At 45.2% G+C, this 23,453-nt stretch overlaps 1 protein-coding gene across 3 annotated transcripts in view; it reads right to left on the reverse strand.

The window, feature by feature from the left end:
* Window positions 1-18,550, reverse strand: part of sox6 (SRY-box transcription factor 6) — a 169,531-nt gene extending 150,981 nt beyond the window's left edge. For all 3 annotated transcript variants that reach the window (XM_061813779.1, XM_061813778.1, XM_061813777.1), the window contains exon 1: window positions 18,313-18,550. The gene's annotated coding sequence lies outside the window, so the exon portion shown is untranslated. The remainder of the gene's footprint in view (window positions 1-18,312) is intronic.
* Window positions 18,551-23,453: the final 4,903 nt, after the last annotated feature.

Below are 23,453 nucleotides of genomic sequence, written 5' to 3' on the forward strand. Positions count from 1 at the left end.
TGTGAGAGATAACAGTTTAGTGAGCGTTTGGTGCGGGCTGCTCTTGATTTCCCAGTACGATTTTGAGCCACCGTGTGAGTTTAGCAAAAAAAAAATAATAATCCATCCATCCATCCATCCATCCTCGACCGCTTTTCCAGTTCGGGTTGCGGGGGCAGTAGCTTTAGCAGCAATCCCGAAGTATCTTGAGCCATTCCCAGCCCAGCTGACAGACAAAGTCTCTCCAGACTGTCCAGGGTGGTCCCCGGGGTTTCTTTCCAGTGGGGTGTGCCCGGAACACCTCAGCGGGGAGGCGTCTGGGAGGCATCCGGATCAGATGCCTCAGCCACCTCATCTAGCTCCTCTCAATGCGGAGGAGCTGTAGCTCTACACTATAACCGAGCTTCTCACCCTATCTCTAAGGGAGAACCCGGACACCCTGCGGCAGAAACTCATTTCGCTTCGGTTGTGGCCAGGATCGTGTTCTTTTGGTCATGACCCACAGCTCATGCCCATAGGTGAGGGTAGGAACGTAGATCGACTGGTAAATTGAAACCTTCATCTTGAAGCTTAGCTCCTTCTTTACCACAACGGACTTATACAAAGTCTGCATCACTACAGAAACCGCACCAATCCAGCTGTTGATCTCCTGCTCCATTCTTCCCTCTCTCGTAAACAAGACCAGAAGATACTTGAACTCCTCCACTTGGGGCAGGATCTCGCCCCCGACCCGGAGAGGGCAACACGCCACCCTTTTCCGACTGAGGACCACGGTCTCGGATTTGGAGGTGCTGATTCTCGTCCCAGCCGCTTCACACTCGGCTGCGAACCGCTCCAGTGATCGTTGGAGATGACGGCTTGATGGAGCCAACAGAACCAGATCAACTCCGAAGAGAGGATATGCAATGCTGAGGCAAGCCCGAACCAACCAGACCGGACCCCCTGTACGCCTCGACTGCGCCTAGAGATTCTGTCCGTAAAAGTTATGAACAAAATTGGTGACAAAGGATATAATAATAATAATAAATCACCAGAGTACAGCGCTGCATTAATATTAATATGTACTTTGTTACTCTACCTACCGCTGTCTTTTTTAACTGTATTGGTGCCTGCCTGACTCCATTTTAATTGGAGTTTTTCGGTGTTGGAAACGGGTCCGCATCACGCCAAACAGTTGCTCCATTCACGTGCACGGCATTAACCGTCGTCGGCTTGCTAACCTCTCTTTTAATCCCCTTTTCATCTTTGTCTCTGCGAACGAACTCATCCTAGCACTGAGCCACCACAGACCAGAGACTCACAAAATGTCTTGCACCGGTGTGTCAGGAATGCCTGTAAGAGTGACACTTTGGTGCAACTATCGTTGTCCGGGGCACAATCGGGATTAGCATTTTTTGGGCCAACGTGCAAGGGTAACGCAAAAAAAGGGAACGAAAACCCACGCACGAGCGCTTTTGTTTCAAAGGCGGCAGCTTGACGAAGATGGAAACGCTTTCATTTGCCTCTCTGCAAATACACGTTTATTTTCTTAATGCGTCAAACAAGGAGAGTCAAAGAATATTTGGGTCCCGGCGCTTCGAAGTGTGCAACCTATCAATTCTCTTTGATTTCCCCGCACACATTCTTCACTCCAAAGCCTGTAAAGACGAACAACGTCGCGAACGGCTCGTCTTCTTGCACACCAATGAGACGTCTTCTCCCGACTTGCGAGTTATGCACGGATATTTTATTTTTTATCAGTGTGTGTGTGCGCGTATTTGTGTGGGGTGCAGGAGTGTAACAAGTCTCTCCCTCTCGCCCAGGTAATGTGTTTATTTCCCCGAGCCCATCTTCTAGTTTACCGCGCGCCGGTGTTTCTCCCCTCTTATCGCCTGGCCCTCGCGGGGCACTTTAGCCCCTCAAATCCTGTTCACCACATACTGGTTTTAGAATCTGTGAAATGAATGCTGGAGAAGCGTGGCCACAATGTCCGCTTGTGCTGCAACTGGACTAAAATGGGCTTGGCGATTTTTTTTTTTTTTTTTTTTTGTCCAGGGAGATGCATAATGGAAGTTTTTAACACCTCAAAAGAGGCCGGGTCTTTGTGGAGGAGCACTACAGAAGGCTGGCAGTCTCCTGAGGAGGCAGACGCATTGAGTGGTGGCGGACAAAGAGCTCGACGAGCAGAATCAGCGGGGCCGGCACTCTGCACGCAGCCGCACACATGCTCCTACACGTTTACTGTAAATTCGCCTAAAGACGAAAGGAATATAATAAATGTTGCACATTTGTGACGCTTCAGCTACTTGTGACGACAATATAAAAGAATAAAAGCATATATATCCCACATTGCTTTGTCTTTACTTGCCCACCTTGATTTAAGTTAAAGTGCAACCGGTAAACTCAACTAAACGAACTACATTAAAACACAATTTTGGTAACGAAATATATTTCCTCAAAATACTGGCCTCCGCTCAAAAAGGTGGTATGCAATTTTTTTGCCACATACTGTATAATTTTGTCCTGTGCAGGGATAATGAAAGGCATTTCATCGCATTTGTGAAAAGATGATCTTTTGGTATCTCTCATTCGATATGCGGCTTTGCGCTGACCTGCGCCTTTTGGGCATCGGGAGCTTTACTGGAACTCTGGTGGAATAGCCACCTCCGACTAATGGGGTGGAGAAAATTGCCCGTTCCTCATTTGGCAACAACGGGCAGAAGATTAGCAAACACGAGCGGAGCAGAGGGGAAGCCGGAATCTGAGAGAAGTCAAAAGCTACGGAGAATTAGCTGCATTTTTCTTCAACGGGTATGTTTCTAACCTCTTTTGCATTTTTAATTGTTCTACGTTCCCCAAAAAATAAAACATTTAGTGTCATAGGAACACTCCAGTACAGCAACATAGCAGCCATGGCTAATGTCGCCTTGTTTACAGCACCGATGCTATCTCAGCATTGCTAGTGCTGCCATTTGAACGACGCTTGACACTCTGGGACTATTTGTGACGACGGCGCACTCCTTTAATCGCAGGCATATACGAAAAGTGGCACGGCTTTTGGTCGCAGGCTCGAGAGTTGGGAGGACTCGAGGAGTGACGTTACAGTCGAATCTTGCTAGCACCTACCAACTACCCTTTAACAGACAATATCCATCAATTAATCACCAACGTGTTGTGCACTTGAACAATTACACACTTTCCTTTGTTTCTAACCTCTTTTAGATTTGTAATTGTTCTATATTCCCAAAAAATAAAACATTTAGTGTCATAGGAACACTCCAGTTCAGCGACATAGCAGCCATGGCTAATGTCGGCTTGTTTACAGTGCTAATACGTGCTTAGCATTGCTAGTGCTGCCGTTCGAACAGCACTAGACTCTCTGGGACTATTTGTGATGACGGCACGCTTGTATAATCGCAGGCACGTTTGAAAATTGTGCTCTCACATTTCAGCAAGCGGCGCAGCTTTGATCGCAGGCTCGACGGTTGGGAGGATTCGAGACGTGACGTTACAGTCGAATCTTGGTAGCAGTATTAAAGCTGTAAACTACCCTTTAACAAAAAATATCCTTCATTTAATCATCAATGTGTTGTACACTTGAACAATTACTCATCTTCCTTTGTTTCTAATCTCTTTTGGATTTTTAATTGTTCTACATTCCCCAAAAATAAAACATTTAGTGTCATAGGAACACTCCAGTACAGCGACTTAGCAGCCATGGCTAATGTCGGCTTGTTTACAGCGCCAATGCTAGCTTAGCATTGCGAGTGCTGCCACTTGAACGACGCTAGATTCTCCGGGACTATTTGTGACGATGGAACACTTGTGTAATCGCAAGCACGTTTGAAAATTGTTCTCTTGGGCGTCAGTAAGTGGCACGGACTTGGCCGCAGGCTCGACGGTTGAGAGGATTCGAGAAGTGACGTTACAGTCGAATCTCGCTAGCAGTTTTAAAACCGTAAACTACCGTTAACTGACAATATCCATCAATTAATCATCAATGTGTTGTACACTTGAACAATTACACACCTTCCTTTTTTAAAATCTCAAAATAAAAAAAAAATAGATACAGTGCCACTCCCATAATAAACACCTTGTATACTTTGAAGTTGAGTACATAGTAGCCCCAGGCTACTATGTAAAGAAATACAGAACATTGTTACATTTGTGCAAACACACTTCATAGAAAAACAACAAAGCCAACAGTTTTTAGGCTGAGTACAATCACTGCGTGTATTTTGTATCCCAATAATCAGTGTTCAGATAATACACATATTTCTTCCTTGTCCAAACGTGCTAACGACTTCCGTCAGAAGCAAAATAACCAATCTGCAATCGTTGCCCCGCTCAAAGTTTGACGAGGGCGAATCCGCGAGCGTCTGTATTGCAATGATCCCCGCTCATGTCAGCCGCAGCGTCGTGTGGATACTTTCCAACAGCACCGCACTGAAAATCAATCACATGCCGAATTAAACTAGAAAGAAAACAAATGATCCATAAACGATCTGTCTGAAAATGATGCTGTGTGTTTGTCTTTTCTTTTTCTTTTTTTTTTCCCAGAAGAAGCATTTAGCACAATTTAGGAGGGTCACAGTTTTCCACCAATGACTTTTTTTGCTGTGCAAAAATTGTCCTGGGTTGACCAATAATCATTTTCCAAAAGGAGGCCCGAGGCGGAAAACATTTGCGGGCTGCTCGGTGACATCATCTCGTTGCATGTTGATGTGCAGCATCTTTTACAAGGAATTTGAGTTATTATTGGCTGGGTTGAATGACATACAATAAAAAGATTTTCATTTTAAAAAGTGTTCAACAATAGCACGCGTGCGGCCATTCTGTACACGAGGCTAATAATTTCACGCCGGCGCCGCTCGCCCCGCTGCAGCCATTTCCACAATTAACACTATCACCTCTTTTCATTTCTTCTTATTTACAGCCGCATAAGTCATTTCCATTTTCGGCGGGGAAACGTACAATTAATAAGTTGCGTTTGAAAATGCAAACGAGTGCATTTAGAGGGACTTTGAGAATATTTTCTGCCTTCGTAATCTTCTAAAGAGGGAAATGATTTAGTAGGAGGGCACAAATCTCCAGCGACATGGCAGAGAGTGTAGGGCACTTTGGTCTCCCCATTGTCCCTTTCTCGTCTCGCTCATGCCCCCCAGCCACCACTGCCCCTTCTCCCCCCCCCATCTCCCTCTCCTAATTCACCTCCCCCCCCCCCTCGTTGCCCCCAAGGTGGCAGGGCCAGGAGCGAGGGACAAGGGGGCTGAGAGCGGGACTCGGAGAAAACAAATACCGCGTTTGAGTCGCTGATCACTCGTGTAATTGAGTTTAACACGAGTTTTTCTGGATTTTATAAAAAAAAAAAAAAAAAAAGAGAGAGAGCTTTTGAAATAAAAGGTCAAAAGACCTCGACGGTCAGGCAACAAATAAGTCAAACAAGGTAAGAGGTTCCTGCCATCAAATGTTGAAGGATAATTTCATTAGAGGAAAAGAACGGGGGCGCTCATTTGGATCCTCCGAATCGGAGCCTTAACAATCTTACAGCCAAGTTAGGGAAATACATCCAGCGTGATTATTTTCAATGTACCACAGCAATTGACCCAAGTATGTAGTCATATTAAAAAAAAAAAAAACATCTCTGGATACAATTCTCCCTCATTAGTCTGCGCATTCACCATTCTCCCATTAAACGAGTCGGGCCGTAGGCCCATTGTGCATTGATTCCAACACAAGGAGAGGAAATGGGCATCGAGCAAATCTTCAGCCTGGACCCAAACGGAACAAGGGAAGCGGGCGGACAACGCCGCTCGGCACCCGAGGAGCTACAATGTGGCCTTTGTGACATAATGCGCTCCAGACAGCAGATTGTGGAAAATAATCCCAAATTTACTGCTTCACCTTGTCCAGCAATAACAAGTGACATCACAGCGTGTGCCATGTATGCCGCATTTCAGCGTCCATGTTGGATTTAGAAATTAGGACCGGGGGGGAGGGAGGGTTATAAAAGCTTTGCCAAATGGTTATTACAGCCCCGTCGTGTCCTGTGAGCCTGTTACGGCGCGGGACAAGAAACTGTAAAACTCTGCAGACGGACGGCAGGAGGGAATCTGCGCAAGCTCACGGCACACTTTTAATTAAGCGCGAGACAAAGACGAAACCGCCATTGCGCCGTCCGACGCCGGGCAGCGAAATTCCGGAAAACACACTCGGGTTTGTTTGTCCCGCTGTTGCAGGGCTCCCGAATTCGAGAGCAGAGTGCGGTGCCGAGAAGCGGTAGACGGACATTCCTCTAAGTGGCTGAGCCATCAGCGGCAACATGAGGTTGGCGTTAACGGGCGCTGAAAGCTTGACAGGTGGGTCACGTGAAAGATCGAGTCCGGTTCGCTCGTTCGACACGTGCTCCTCGTTATTCCGCACGACAAAACTGACATCAACGGTGACTCGCTGCAAAAAAAAAAAAAGATGCTGAGCAAACCGAAGCCTGTCCTGGCAGGTTCCGATGACCCGAAAATCATCAAGAAAAACAATGCAGCAAATTATCACTACAATCCTCGAGCGTTTCTCCCGAGCTCCAGAAACAAAAGACTTTCCCACAGCTGTTCCTTTGCAATTCCTAAATGGTGTCATAATATTTTTCCAGCCATAGGCGGGACGTCAACTTGTGTCGGCGTATGTGAACAAACGCGCGGTACTGCATGTTGTGAGCGTGGGCCCTGTCTACATCCTACTGTTTTTTTTTTTTTTTATAAAGGGGGTTCACTTTGGCCAAATAGTAAAAAGCTGAAATTGGAAAAAAAATACTTTTTTTTTTTTTTTTTTTGAATAGCAGCAAGATAAGCACCTTTTAGCAAGGCAGCCAGCGGAGTTTAATCTTATGATGAATACCTCTCCGAGCGCGGAGGCATGTACCGCCGCAATCAAAAGGCGTAATGGCCAGGTAAGCCAGTGTCATTTTAAGGAGGAAGTCGCTTGTGAAATTGTCAAATCTCGCAATATTCTGCTCTCCTCACGCGCCCACAAAAGATTTCCAAAAGCGCATCTGCGGCGGGGAAAAAAAAAAATGTTTTTTGTCACAAAGAAAATCTGCACTTAATCTCGCCATTGTCGGAGCCTTCTAAAAGTGAGATCAAATATAGTTTTTTTGATGAAATAGCAGACATGTCACAAGATGGGGTTCCTCCGAGATGTGCTGCACGGGAAATATATCAACTAAAACGTGAAGTCATCTTTTGTCAAAGTCAATACAGGGATTTGTTTCTGGATCCATGCGGTATACGTTGGAAGATACCTTCTTCTCGCAGCAAAGGGTAGCTTTAAACTGTTTTTCACAAGCTAATTTTTGGGGGAGGGCGTGAGTTAAAAAACCCGGTGATGCACTTGGATAACACCATGAGTTCCCCCTCGCCCCACTATAAAAGAACTCGGATGCTTTTGTTCACATCCCCGGTCAACCGGCGCAATGGTGACGCGTCGTTAGCTAGCTAGCTATGTCTACAGACCCCAAAAATGTATCTTCCCACTGGATAGTCCACCGGCGCGGTCACTTGAAAGCACCTCGTTGTTCCAGTTTTTGTATTTATACGACTATTTTTTGCATTGGGTGCCATTTTTCTGGGCTACAGCACCCGTCCCCCAAAATGTCTGCGCACGTGCAAAACGACACCCTGCGGCGTGTCAAATTCACAAGACGTTTATTTTGACCGCACGTGGTCTGAAAAGATCAAAGTGGGGTTCATACACGTTTTCACGGCCAAATATTGGAGATAATCACGTAAACATAAGCTGTGCTCAGACAGAGAAGGCGGGGGGAGTCAGGGGGGGGGGGGGGTCAGACACGCTAGTCGATGAAGACATCCCAGACAAAACCGACGCAGGCTAATAAATCCTTCTGAATTGTCTTGTGAATATTCATCCACGCTGCCACATGATCTGCAGGTCACCTAATCGCAGTCACTTTCCCCTTAATCGCAGGCTTCTAATTGGGTCCTAATAAGGTCCCCCCCGCCCCATTCTCTCCGAACACCCCCCCCCCCCCCCCATGTGTCACTCACATGCCAAACCATGAAATAGTACATTAAGGGGCTGTCAAACTCGAAAGAAGCGCTCCCCTCGCGGACCTCCTTTACGCTAATTGAAATTATCGAAAGCTTAGCCCGGGCTTTTGGACCGAAGTACCGCAGGCGAGGCGAGAGCCGGCGCCAGGACTGGGGCTTTACTGGGTTTCTCTGATCTCGGGTAATTGTTTAAAACCTGATTTGGTGCGAGCGCCTCGTGCGGCCGATCCTGCCAAGAACTGGGGTGGGGGGGTGGGGGGTGGGTTATTTGTCGCGAGCACTTTCGCTGGTGTTCCTTCTATTCTAATTCAGGCCTCCGCTGGCTTCGAGCAAAGCCTCAAGGATCCCGTGTTCATCTTGGACGACCAGCGTCGGAGATGATGATCACTGGCCACCAGTTGATAATGATGACTGTTTAATTAGAAGCCTTTCTTTGGCCTGACCGTAACCCAAACTCCTCCACCCTGCAGATGGTAACCAATAAATTTAGCTTTTTTTTTGGAGGATGAGGAGGAACATTGCACCTCCCCCGCTCCACCCCGAAGCGACGACATAAAGCGTCGCTCCCTGTTGACGCACGACCACAAGCAGCCACGTCCAGCCGCCCCGCGCGCGCTGCCGCTCGTATACGTTCCGCTCGGAATCGGTTCCACATTTTCCCGAGGCCCGGGCCTTGGCTGCCGTACAACATTTGATATTCTTTCATTATCTCTCCCTCAATCAAACACGCTAACATTCCGCACGCTTCAAACAGTAGCGAGCGTTGCACACGAACTCCCTCATTCGAATGGCCAATGAAAGAGAGAGAAACCCAATACTTTTGTGTTAAACATATACATTTAAGTGCAGCTCTCGGGAAAAGCATCTCGCGCCCTCCCGCGCAGTTTCCGTTTGAAAGCGACCCTTTACATTGATACACTGCTCGGTAATTGCGCAGTTCTGCTTCCGCGGACGCCGCTGTTTGGACAATGCGCCGCGTCGGGGCAAGCGAACGCCGCCGCGGTCACGGCGAGGGCAGCACGGTTCGGGTTTGAAACGCGGGGAAACACTTCCTCCCTTACTCCGGAGTGAATCGTTGCAAGTGTTTTGCAATTAGCGCATCATATCCTTTTTTTTTTTTTTTTTTTTGGGGGGGGGGGTTATTCCACTGACCTGAAGCAAAAAGATTTTGAAGAAAATCCGCTTTAGCATTGTTGCTCATGTCGGACAGATTACCCCCACTCACCCACCCAAGACCCCCCTCTGTTCATCTGCCAATCATCCCCCCTCCCCACCCCAACAAGCTTCCTCCAATCCCGTGTGTGTGTTCTCCAATGCGGGTCGGTGTCGTGTGCCAGAGTGGCTGTCCCCCCTCAGATTGTCAAAGAGGCTCATGGGAAATTTACAGCACGGGCCAAACCGCAAGCTTTCTCTATCATTTCAGCAGAGTTCTCTTTTTTTAGTCCCATTCAAGAAAGTGATTATAGCAGAACTTACTTTCTTGGCTTTATTCTTCGGGCTCGCTGGGTTTTCCTCACCACAGCTGCACTTTGCTTATAAACGTGCAGCGATCCAATATTTTCTTAGCTTCATTGTTAGGCAGGCCCCTTTTTTTTTGTTGTTTTTTGTTTTTTTCCACTGCTCGCTGCAGTTGCTTTTAAAGCAGATGATTCTTCCCGTACATCATTATTTTTTTTCTTACATGTAATTGGTGTCTCTGCTTTTTCCCCCCCCTCCTCATTTCATTCCCAGCCTATTCCCGACTGCATTAAGTTGCGAGCCGACCACGCAAACATGGAAAGTCACGGCGTCGCGTCGCCGTTGGACCGGGTGACAGCCGCACTTAAGGAGAGAGCGAAAGTATTCTATTCAGAACAGAAGGCCGTTCCTACGGAGGCCCGAAAGGGACATTGAAAAAAAAAACAAAACTGGTTTCTCATTGTAATGAGTAACTTATTGTAATGAGTAATTTACTCATTACACCGAGTAACTTACTCATTACAATAAGAATGTAGAAAAATGGCTACCTATGAGTCATAGCTTATTTACCTGCAAGTGGCAGCTTCCTGCATTCAGGTAGTCGTAGCTTATTTACCTGCTAGCAGTAGCTTCCTGCGTTCAAGTAGTTGTAGCTTATTTACCCGCTAGCGGTAGCTTCCTGCGTTCAGGTAGTCGTAGCTTATTTTCCTGCTAGAGATAGCTTCCTGGGTTCAGGTAGTCGTAGCTTATTTACCTGCTAGCGGTACCTTCCTGCGTTCAGGTAGTCGTAGCTTATTTTCCTGCTAGAGATAGCTTCCTGCGTTCAGGTAGTCGTAGCTTATTTACCTGCTAGCGGTAGCTTCCTGCGTTCAGGTAGTTGTAGCTTATTTTCCTGCTAGAGATAGCTTCCTGCGTTCAGGTAGTCGTAGCTTATTTACCTGCTAGCGGTAGCTTCCTGTGTTCAGGTAGTTGTAGCTTATTTACCTGCTAGCGGTAGCTTCCTGCGTTCAGGTAGTCGTAGCTTATTTTCCTGCTAGAGATAGCTTCCTGCGTTCAGGTAGTCGTAGCTTATTTACCTGCTAGCGGTAGCTTCCTGCGTTCAGGTAGTTGTAGCTTATTTACCTGCTAGCGGTAGCTTCCTGCGTTCAGGTAGTCGTAGCTTATTTTCCTGCTAGAGGTAGCTTTCTGCGTTCAGGTAGTTGTAGCTTATTTACCTGCTAGAGATAGCTTCCTGCGTTCAGGTAGTCGTAGCTTATTTACCTGCTAGAGATAGCTTCCTGCGTTCAGGTAGTCGTAGCTTATTTTCCTGCTAGAGGTAGCTTTCTGCGTTCAGGTAGTTGTATCTTATTTACCTGCTAGAGATAGCTTCCTGCGTTCAGGTAGTCGTAGCTTATTTACCTGCTTGAGGTAGCTTCCTGCATTCAGGTAGTCGTAGCTTATTTACCTGCTAGCGGTAGCTTCCTACCTTCAGGTAGTTGTAGCTTATTTACCTGCTAGCGGTAGCTTCCTGAATAAGGAATAAAGGTCTTTCATACAACTACATATGCAATGGAGTAGTTTCTCATTACAATGAGAAACCAGTTCGTTTTTTGATTACCCCCCCCCCCCAATGTGCCTTTAGGGGCTCTGTAGGAAGGGCCTTCTGTTCTGAATAGAATACTTTCACTCTCTCCTTAAGTGCAGTCAATGTCCCTTTAGGGACTCCGTACGTTACCAAAAAATAAAGTAAAATAAAAATCTCACATAGTGTGTGTGGACGTGTGTGTGCGGGATGATTGCATGTTTCTAACACAAGTGAAACCGGTGTACATTCACCAAAGACTACACTATTTACACAATTCACATGTTTTTTATTAAACGCAAGACGGCGGAACGGGACTTAGTGTCACGAAAAGACCCGTCTGACCTTGTTTCTTTTCACATAAAATATCACGACGGGAATCGTCATAAAGGAAATCAAAAGAAATGAAACGAAAGACCTGGGCACGAGAAGACCCCGGCCGACGTCATCAGAAGTCGAGCAACGAGATTCTTTCCACCTCCTTCCTCTTTGTCACTTTGATTTATATTTGGCATGAGCGCGTTCCATTGGAATAACAATCAGAAATTCGATTTCTGGCCCAATATGTCCTTTCTTTTCCATAACTTCCCCCGCCTGTTTTAGAAGTTCACATTCGCTGGTTCACGATGAAACTATTTGATCGGTGTTTGTTTCCATCCGGAAAATCCACAGCAACCCCGTAACCAGGTTGAGCCGCGGAGTACGTTCAAAGTATCATCTTCAAAACAATCCTCCCGAAGTCACAGTCAAGCCGTCTCGCCCGTTTACGGCGCGACCGCTCGCGGCGTTCGCGCCACAATCGCAACGTCGATGTGAAAACGTTCACGTGCCAATAAAAATGGCTTCCAGCATCTTTACGGTTGTAATTGGGAGAGAAGAGGCCAGATTGGCGGGCCAAGTCACAAGCGTGGAGCATATTTTACGTCTCGTGTCAGAGCGAGCTGGCAGATCCGCGGCCGTCTGTCAGCTTTTACCAACTAGATCATTTGTAATCGTACAAACGGGGTCGGTGGAGGGGGGGGGGGGACTCGTGTTGGGATAAGCGCGATGACGTCCTGCATCTTGTGAAAACATTGGAAAGCGAAATTCAGTCACGAGGAACGCAAACTGTGTACCAACACAATAGACATGACGAGACCCAGGTTAACCATCGTACCATATTTTGGGTTTTTTTTTTTTTTTTAAACTTTTACCAGGATGCATTCCCACCAGATGTGCAAACAAAACACAACGGCAAGTTCTGCTAGGAAATACGCCACAAAAACGGTGAAATGTTCTTTTCGTTTTGTTTGTTCGTGTTTTTTCAGAACCGACAGAATGATGACATCAAAGAGAAGAACTACCATGGTCACATAAAATGGAAATTATTGCGGGATTGCAAAGCGGTGGAACGCAACTCTGTCCCGGATGCTCCGTCCGATAAGGCCAAAGACCCGATAAAACCGCGTCGATAACGGGAGAGGGACAAAATCGCCGCTGCAAAGTCAGCTGTTTAGTCACCTCCACCTCATTCTCCTCCACTTCCACAAATGCTCAAGTTCTCAACCGCCGCCAACATTTGAGTCGTTCACTCATCGCTTTTAGTTCTGCATATTTTTTTTTTTAAATACAGCAATACCTTGACTCGCTGATAAATAAAATTTCCACGTTCAAATGAATTGAAATGTCATTCATTAGTTCCGGTCCCCACAACAACATAGAAAAAAGACACACACACACACTCACAAACACTGTAGTATCCGTGGCCTGATGTGTAATAGCAGGAGCTCAGTTCGGCCGTTTAGCGCGTAATTCGTTCCGTGTTAGCATTGCGAGTGTGAGATAAATGATGAAAAGTGCAAATAAAGCTAATGATGGTGGACTATGGAACAGACTACGATATCATTTCATCTTAGGTCCAAGTTATAGACTTTTTGCCCCATTTTGGGGGAAACTGAAGTGTTCCTAAACTGAATCCCAGCACCCTTACGCCTATAATTCTAGAACTTCCCCTGGTCCAAGACCTAAACATTAGAAAAACCAAGTCGATGATCGTAAACTTCAGGAGATTATGCCGCATTGTACACTCTGCCCTCTCAAAGGGAGGAGGTGGACCAGGCTGGACCGGCTAAAGTTCTCCGGAGTATACATCTCGGCTGACCGGACCTGGTCCACAAACCTCTCTCACCAGATGGGGAAGGCCTGGGAGAGACTCCAACATCCTTCAAAAACTGATGCAGGCACACCTCCCAAAACAACGAAATATATACAGTATGTATATAAATATAATAGATAAGCGTGTTGGGTTGTTTTAGCATGTTTAATAAAGTCAAAGAAGATCGAATTGGCTGTCGGCTGCTCTGGATTTGCCCATCCATCCATTATCTACCGCTTTTCCGGGTCGGGTCACGGGGGAAGTAGCTTCAGCAGGGATACCCAGACTTCCCTTTCCCCAGCCACTTCTTCCAGCTCTTCCGGAGGGATCCAGAGGCGTTCCCAAGCCAGCCGAGAGACGTAGTCTCTCCAGCGTGTCCTGGGTCATCCCCGGGGTCTCTTTCCGGTGGGAGATGCCCGTAACACCTCACCAGGGAGGCGTCCTGGAGGCATCGGAATCAGATGCCAAGCCACCTCATCTGGGAAGTAGCGGTTCGACACTGAGCCCCTCCCTGATGACCGAGCTTTTGACCCTATCTCTAAGGGAGAGCCCGGACACCCTGCGGAGGAAACTCATTTCGGCCGCTTGTATCCGGGATCTTGTTCTTTCGGTCTCGACTGGATTCGCCCATCAAAGGAAAAAGTTTGGACACACCTAACGGTGATGTAAAGGTTTTTAAAACGACGTAACCGTCAACATTAGCATAACAGCTGCCCGTGCCGGTTCAAGCGAAGGACTCGCGTGCCGAGCCTGTCAACGCTTTCGCCGAGGCCTGATCCGAGTATCGAGGGCGGGATCGCGTCACCTTTTGTCGGAGCTCCAGGACAAGCGCCAACAATACGCTTGATCTCATTTCACCCGATTCCATCGCGGGATACAAGCCTCTGCGATTCTACCGGGGCGCGGACAATATCGATCGCTGCTTTCTTTGCGGCGTAATCCTGCCTTTGTGCGACCGGCTCACGATAAGAAACACTCATACGTACATTAAGCGTACATTTTGGCGTCAAACGGGTGGTTCAGGTACGAGTGCGTCTGCGGCCGAAGCAATTACACAAAAGCTTCCGAATGGCTGCCAGACGGGAGAGAAGAAGAGCTCGTTTTCTTTGGATATCATCGGCAAAAGTCTGCGCAAACAAGCGGCGACTGAGACCAGCGTTTCGCTTCAAATTCACTTTCAAGGACCTGCGTTCTGCTCACACAACCTGACGCTTCTCAGCCTCGGTCAGATGCTGGCTGTGAATTGTTCATGTCGCGGGGGCACAAGTGGTTACACGCCCATTGCGGCGACTCACCTCCCTTCTGGGGACAAAATTACATCCTCGGTGTGTCAATATGTCGCTACATTTGCGGCCCGAGGAAGTAGTTTAAGGTTAACACCGGTTTAGGCTAAGTGTCCGAGAAATTATTCTAATTTGTGTGTGCGGAGGCACTCTAAAATCCAACACGTTTTAATTACCGCGCGTCGGCTCCGTGCTCGTCTTTCATGCGGCAATCAAGGCGAAACATCCTCACAAGTGCTCGTCTGATTCGTCGGAAACAATCAACCCGAGCGATTCCCGCACCTGACTTGCACGGCCGGCGGCCCGTCTCAAACGCGCACCCCCAACCAAGGCCCGTCCAATTAAGTCTACATATTCATAGGTGGTGTAAAATTGGGGGGGGGGGGGGCTAATAAATCACAAAAATAAACAGAGGCTGCGCTTTCATTTTGAAGTCACCGTTAATTATGCACAACTACGGACGAAAGGAAAATGGCCAATTTTTTTTTTTTTTTTTTTTTTTTTTTAGAAAAACATCGGTCGCCGGGAGTGAACGATACGGGCCAAAATGAGCCACTTAAGTTTGCGGCGCAATTAGACGCGCCATGTGAAGATGAGCATATTTACATTTGTCTTTTTTTCCATCTTTCATCCTTTCATGTCAGCGTCGCCGGGCGATCCTCCGAGCGCGGCGCGGGGTTTGTCTGCTTCTACGTCGGGGCTCCCTCTAGTGGTACACGGAATGCCAGCTCGGTTGTATTTAACTTGGAAATGCATTGACCTTTAACCTTTAGGCACTGTTTGTTTATGAACTCGTTTTTTTTTTTTTTTTAATGAACTCAAATGTACAAAACATTTTAATGTAATCCAGTATTTAATTTTTTTTCACAAAGTTCAACCTTTTTACAGTGGCTTACAATAATATTAAATATACATTTAAGAATTGTTTTCAAGATTTTCGAGTGCACGCCGGAATCGTGGCAACGTCCTTCAAAACAAGCATCAGATAGTTAACAATTCAGTGCTGGCCTCAAACTGATACGTGTACAAATAAAAGCGCCGTCCCTGCTTTTTTGATGAACACTTGGGCCTTCTGTGCTTCTGAACCTGACTGCTTGACACGACGGTGCTACTCGGAGCGCCGCGTTTGTGTTTTTTTAGGCGGTAAAACTTGAAGAACCGCCGACGGAGGGGACCCAGAACCTCGCCGCTGTTCTTAATTTGCACGCCGCCACCAAACAACCCGACACATCGCCGAGTGAGATTATCGCCTGCGTCAAATTTGTCAGAAACTTCTCGTCGGAGGGGGGCAGATCACGACGGGCCCCGCGCTCCCGTTACTTTGGATCCTCGCCTGCAAATCGGGGAAAACGCAAGACAGACGTCACAACAGCATTTTTATGATCCGCTAGCGTTGTGCTTGCCCGTCGTTTACTTCTCCACATCTCGTTTTTCCCTTTGGCTGTCGTAGAACAAAGAAGAGTAGAACTCCCACCGGACCCCCATCCCAAGATACACACACACACACACACACACGATCCAGTGCGTTGTGGCCGGAGTTCACCACGCGTCCCGTCACTTGCATGCCGATTGTGAAATCTCGCATCCAAATCAGCCGCTGCTGGATTTACGCTCGCTAATCGACAGTCACAATAAATCATTGATGCCAAAAGTTGAAGCCGATATTCTTTATAGTGATAAATCTCATTGTGCTGTAATGTCATTTAAAAAAAATCATAAATGTGTTTAAAATTGCTGATGTCTATATTTTAATTGAGTGGCTTGCAAAAATAACACAGAACCTAAACTGGTTTAGTGGAGGAATTATTTTGTGCATCACAGAGACACGAGCAAGAAGCAAAAGCAGGCAGTGTGTACTTATTCGGAGAAATGTCTACAAGCAATATGATAAAAATGCACCCCCCCCTCCTCACATCCATATTTTTCTTCAAAAAGCTCTTTCTAAGTGAATCATACCTGTAGATCTTAAGCAAATGGACTTTGTGGCACTTAGACTAAACAACTTTGTAGTGAGATCAGTCCCTAAAACAAATAATTATGATTTTGAATTGCAATATATGCGATAGTTCAGGGGCCAACGTTGCTCTTGCAAAAAAGAGAAACAGACATTGGACTCGGACAGAGAGCCGGAAGTGTTCAGACAAGTCAGCCAGGTGCCCGTCATGCCAATCAATCATTTAAAAAATTAAATGTTGAAATATGTCTCCTTCTTCTTCTTCTTATGCCGCACGGAGTCTCGACACACACCACAATTTGAAACGAGAGCAATACGGCAAGTAGATTTAATCTGGCGTCGGTGTGTAAATCGAGCGCACATCGGAGACATCATTTGCACGCGGACAAAAAATAAATAAAAAAGACAAATAAAAAGCGGAAACGCAGCGCGAAGTATGCGCGTCGAACGCAAAACGTGCGCGAAGTTGGCGCACTCCGCGTGCACTTTGCGCGGGGGGGCCGGGGGGGGGGGGTCTGCCGCCGCCGCCGCCATCACAACAATGTGCTGAATGGCCGGTCTAATTATACTTGTGCCATTTAGACGCGACCACCTTTGCCTTATGTGGAAACGTCACCGCGGTCAAACAAATTGCAATTGCAGTGCGCGAATTAAAGTCGGGATGTTTTGAAATCAATTTGTAGGGGAGAGAAATAAAAACGTGCTTGAGGGAGTCGGGGGGGATTTTTTTTTTTTTTTTTTTACCCCCTTGAGAATTGCAAGATTAGTTTTCATGTAAAACAATAGAATTGTGGAATGCAAGATCAGGTGTTTAAATGTTTTAAAGTAACTCATAAAACACAATAGCGGGCCTTGCAACAATATTTCCTTTTTTTTTTGCAATTACATTTCCCCAATTGAATTTGTTTATAATCATACACAATTGTAATTCATCCTAATGGACAATTGTTTTGTTTTGTTTTAACGTTCCAGAACGGATTTTTATTGCTCGCTACATTCAAAAAAATATTTGTTTTGACGTCACATGTAATGATTTACATTTTGGGAACAGTGCGTTTAAATTGCAGATAAATAAATGATAATAATAAATTGTTGTTGCGGTTTTTGAAGCTGATTTGCACCTTCCCACCGAGTTTCCGGGCTTTGCTCTTAAATGGAGAAGAGTTGCGTGCAAGTGCATCTTCTGTAAATGGGCAAGTCCTGCGATTGTTGCGTTGAATTTACGACTTGTGCATTCTTTACAGGTCAATTCCCTCGACCCTGCGTGCGAGCGAGCGGGGAGCGCCTTCGTTCTCCCAGGATTAGAAGCCGTCCGTCATTTAAGAAGTCACACAAAAAAAACAAAAATGAGTTTTGGTTTGTGTGCATAAGACGTGGCGAGACGCGAGCGGAGCGGCGAGCGCGGAGGCTCCCACGCGTAAGTATGAAATGCGGCGATTTAAGTTACGGGAGACACTTGAACGTGTCCCAAAACCGATTAAAACCGAAGGAGGGGATGACACGTTCAGGTGCGCGCCGAACAACGTGGGAAACGGGCGTCGCGCGCGGCCAACAAGTTGTCACGGTGGGAGTTTCGAGCCGGTGTCCGCGCGCCCGCTCACAAAACCCGAACGGCGGCTAAGGACGCCGGTAAAAGTGGAGGAAGTGGAGAAAAAGTCAAGTTTGGGGTTGAGATGGGAGGGCTTGGAGTGTCCGCGAAGGCGCCTGAGTCATCACTTGTCTCGTGCGCACCTAGCTTGTTGCTGCTAGCGGCACTTTCTTAAAACAACAACAATAAATAAACAAATACACGCCGCGACGATCACTTTACTCAAGTTATTTCTTTTCCGACAATGCCTCGCCTTCACCGTTGAGGAGCAACAAGAGGATTAAAAATTTAAAAAAAAACAACGTTTGTTGTTTACCTTGACGACGTAAGTCGAGGAGAAAGCGGCGTGTGTGTTTCCTCTCCGTAGTCGTAACACACAAAAAAAAAAAAAACACAGACAAGTGGAGCTGAAGGAACGTAAAAAAACAAAAAAAGTATTCTTTCTCTCCTTTGTCTTTCTTCCCCTCTTTTTCTTTCTTTCTGTCGGATTTCGGTTGGGTTTCGTCAAGGCGGCGGCATGAGAATCAGCGAAGGTCCCGCACGCGCTCGCCGAAGTTGAGCTGTCCAAAAGTACAAGTAGAGCTTTTGTTGCTCTCTTCTTTATCTCCCTCCCTCTTTTTTCCGACTCTCTCTCTCTCTCTCTCTCTCTCTCTCTCTCGCTCTCTCTCTCTCTCTCTCTCTCTCTCTCTGGCGCTGTCAATCTCGACAATCAATGCTCGCTGCCGTGTCGCAGGTATTCAAAGCATTTTTTTTTTGCCCCCCACCCACACCCACGCGAGACATCACAAAGTGAGTGGCCGGGGCATTGATCAGGATGGAGGGATGGAGGGAGGAGGACTTCTTCTTTTTCTTCTTTCTCCTCCTCATCCCCCCCTCCCCATTTACTCCTCCTCCTCCTCCCAGCGAGCTTTCATCCGATGACTAAAAACGAAGCTCGTGTAGTGGACAGAAAGAAAGGAGGGATGCAAAATATGAAATAAAAAGACGAATACAACACCCGTGACGCAAAGTTGGACGTGCACCCCCAATTTCGTTGTTTTTTTTAATTTGCCTTAAAACATTAAAGCGAGATATTATTTTTTTTCTTTTAGAAAAGAAAGATGAACGTGAAGGTGTCAAATATTTTGTCTGATTTGATGAAGAATTCACACGCGAGCCGACGCGGATTTCTTGATTGAAAGCACTGAAATGAACAAACATTTATTTACATTCCATTCAGTATCATTCCACGGGGCTGCATATGAATTATGAATATCTGCGAAATATTATAAAGTCTGTGGAATAGCGCTTGAATTAACGCCACCGAAAATCACTCAAACGAGCGACTATTTGACTGCAAAATATGAATCATATCGCAGGCTTCTATTTGGACCATTCAACCGTCAAACATTCAAGAAAACTATTTCCACTTTGACTACAATTATGAACACTCGCCCCACCGATCCAAATATTGCATTAAAAAATGTTGCCGTCGTTCATTAAAACAAGTATTAAATATAACCAGAGTGATCATATTTGTTTTATAGATTGTCGAGATGACTCGAATTTGCCATGATTATTTAATGAAAGCAGAAATGTAATTAAAAATCACCAGAAACTATTAGTTATTTTTTTTAAATGTATTTTATAAATTTAGAGAAAGCCAAAATGCCGAATCTAAATTAAGGAATATATTTAAAAAATAAAAAAGTAAAGTAGTACTTACAACTCGGGCATCTGTCAGACAGAAGAGAGGTCGTGGGGGGGGGACGTGACGGGGGGGGGGGTTCTTATCCAAAGAGTCACACAGCTGAAAGAGTGAGAAGAGGTGAAGAAAGAAAGAAAGAGAGAAAGAGAGAGAGAAAGAGAGAGAGAGATGAATGTGCAACTCAACGATTCGACGGAGCTTCCCCAATTTGTCATAAAAGCTCAGATGTCCCACTATTGTCAACGCCTCACACGTTGGCACTACCCCCCCCCCCTCCCACTTCAAAAAAATGAAAAATAATAAAAAAAAATCATCTAACCGCATAAAGTCATATTAATGTTGACGAAAGGAATACAAATGGAAAAAGCCATGAAAGCAATTTTTCTTTTTTCAACAGTTGTTCCAAGATGGTGTGAGAATCGAACACGTGTCAAGTACAGTGCAAGCCACACCCCGTGTACTTCCATAATACTTCCATCTTCAAATGGACCGAAACGGGCTGAATTGATTCACGTTTTTTTTTTAATTTATGGAACGAAATCGGCTCGCACGTTTGACGGGCCTCACGCGCCACCTTTTGGCCATTCGTGGTAACACACTTCCACGCCCCCCACCTCCAGCCGTGTGTGTGTGTGTGGGGGGGGGGCTTTCATATGAACATTTTATGTACTTCACATAATATTTAGGAGGGAGTCATACATACAGCTCCAGGGGGTGTTGTGAACTTATTATCATACAACAAATGTGAAATTAGATCAATCCGACGTGTTTGCGTCAAAGGATTGGTGGATCTTTCTTCAGACTAAAAAAATGCTAAATTGCACAAAATAAACATTTTTTTTTCATTTTAAAACTTCTTCAGTGAACGTGTTTACTTCAGTTGAAGTTAACTTTTAAGTCCTAACATTTGCATCTAACTGTTTTGCAACATTTGGGTAAAAAAAAAAAATGTTTATCTGGGTGTGCAGGATATTTCAATTTTTTTTTCCTTTTTCTTTTTTTTAATATTTTTTTTACCATGTTGCTATATTTATCCATAATTTTCCAGAGCAGATTGTTAATTTTTAACTTAACTTACTATGACATTTCACAGTATCTAATAATCGTATCAAAAATACAGTTCATTAATAAAACCTCCAGCTGTTTTTTTTTAATCTATTTATTTATTTTTGGGATGACCATTTTGTCATTATTTTGGTTACTTTGACAATTTTTTTTTTAGATGGTCCTAATTGTAAAAAATTGTGTGTGTTACTTGAGCACAACAGTTCATCCTTGAATTTGAAAACATTTTCTTTTTCTTTTGTTTAATCTTGCAGTTTTCTCTAACTTTTCTATATAAAATATAGAAACAACAGTATGTATTTTACAGTGAGTACAATAAAATAAAAATTAAAAATGAAAAAAAAAAAAATTACTGGAATGTGTGCCTAAACCAGTGCTTTTAACCGCTTCACACTACATGAGAAAACTAGCGACACGAAAGCAACGCCACCGAACTAACTTGCGAGACAACGAGGCACACCCGCGTTATACACGAGTGACTGGAGGGATCCGATTGGTCGACGCAGTGGAAAAGGAGTAAACGACAACGTAACGAGCAAGAACGGAAGGAAAAGTCAAACAGAACTTCCACAAAAAAAAAAAAAAAAACACAGAATAAAAGCACTTCAAAGTATCTGGTCCAAAGCTTCAACCTGAGCGCTGACAAAATAATGAATGCGGCAATCCAGCAACGCGGGCGGGCAACATTTGCATATTTTTATCAGGCTAGCCCATAAATATTTGAAGAGGCGAGCGCGTGGAAGTCAACATTTTTGTTACAATAAATTAACACGTGTCGGTCTTCTGTTCCGCACGCAGTCGGTCGGGATGACGAGCAGACCCGCGCTTTCATCCGAGGATGTGTTTGAATACTCGCCCATACTGCAAATACATGTCACGACACCTTGCATTTTTTTTTTTGTCAATAAATATTGTTCAAAAGCACAAAAAAAACTTTTTTTGTGCTTCAGTCGTAAGATATCTTTGCCCATTGAAACAAATGGAGATAACTTAAAAACAAAAGTAGCAAAAAAATAAATGAACATGTACATTGTCAAATGAACACGAGTAGTATTTCTTTTTCTGCTGCTACATGGGTGATTCAAAAGGATGCTGTAATATATATATATTTTTTTTAGCGAATAAAGAAAATTTGCGTGTGAGTAGTTTTATATGATCTCTCTATATGTGTTGCCCAACCATTTGTGTTTCAATAAACATTGCATTAGCATGGCAGCTATTGACATTAACGTTAGCATGCCAATGGCATTTTGCATTGTTTGTAAACATGAAGACTCTTTGAAGGCAAAAATGTTTCATGCACCATGTCCAATTCCCTTCGTTTGCAGTGAAGAAAATAAGTATTTGAACACCTTGATATATTGCAAGTTCTCCCACTTGGAAATCATGGCGAGGTCTGAAATTTTCATCGTAGGTGCATGTCCACTGTGAGAGAGATCATCTAAAAAGAAAAATCCAGAAATCACAATGTATGTTTTTTTTAACCATTTATTTGTGTGATACAGCTGTAAATAAGTATTTGAACACCTGTCTATCAGCTAGAATTCTGACCCTCAAAGACCTGTTAGTCCGCCTTTAAAAGTCCACCTCCACTCCATATATTATCCTGAATCAGATCCACCTGTGTGAGGTCGATAGCTGCATAAAGACGCCTGTCCACCCCGTGCATCATCATTAAGACACAAACTTGTAACATGGCCAAGACCAAAGAGCTGTCCAAAGACACCAGAGACACAATTGTACAAGTGGAGCCCCATGCAAGGTATCACCTTGTGGTATCTCACTGATCCTTAGAAAGGTGAGGAATCAGCCCTGGACTGCAAGACAGGACTCGGTCAATGACCTGAAGAGAGCTGGGGCCACCGTTTCCATGGTGACTGTTGGTAATACACTAAGACGTCATGGTTTGAAATCATGCATGACACGGAAGGTTCCCCTGCTTAAACCGGCACATGTCAAGGCGTGTCTTAAGTTTGCCAATGACCGTTTGGGTGATACAGAGGAGTCATGGGAGAAGATTTTGTGGTCAGATGAGACCAAAATGGAACTTTTTGGTCATAATTCCACAAACCGTGTTTGGAGGAAGACGAATGATGAGTTCCATCCCAAGAACACCATCCCTACTGTGACGCATGGGGGTGGGAGCATCATGCTTTGGGGGTGTTTTTCTGCACATGGGACAAAACGAATGCACTGTTTTAAGGAAAGGATGACCGCAGACATGTATTGTGAGATTTGGGGGAACAACCTCTTTCCCTCAGTCAGAGCATTGAAGATGGGTCGTGGCTGGGTCTTTCAACATGACAATGACCAACCAAGAAGAGGCTCCGTAAGAAGCATATCAAGGTTCTCCAGACCTAAACCCAATAGAAAATCTTTGGAGGGAGGTGAAACTCCGTGTTTCTCAGTGACAGCCCAGAAACCTGTCTGATCGAGAGACGATCTGTGTGGAGGAATGGACCAAAATCCCTCCTGCAGTGTGTGCAAAGCTGGTGAACAACGACAGGAAACGTTTGACCTCTCCAATTGCAAACAAAGGCGACTGTACCGAATATTAACATTGTTTTTCTCAGGTGTTGAAATACTTATTTGCAGTTGTACCACACAAATAAATTGTTAAAAAAATCATACATTGTGATTTCTGGATTTTTGTTTGTAGATTATCTCTCTCACTGTGGACTTGCATCTACGATGAAAATTTCATA

Source organism: Syngnathoides biaculeatus, chromosome 3 (genome assembly GCF_019802595.1).
Source record: "Syngnathoides biaculeatus isolate LvHL_M chromosome 3, ASM1980259v1, whole genome shotgun sequence".
In the NCBI taxonomy this organism is placed as follows: Eukaryota; Metazoa; Chordata; class Actinopteri; order Syngnathiformes; family Syngnathidae; genus Syngnathoides; species Syngnathoides biaculeatus.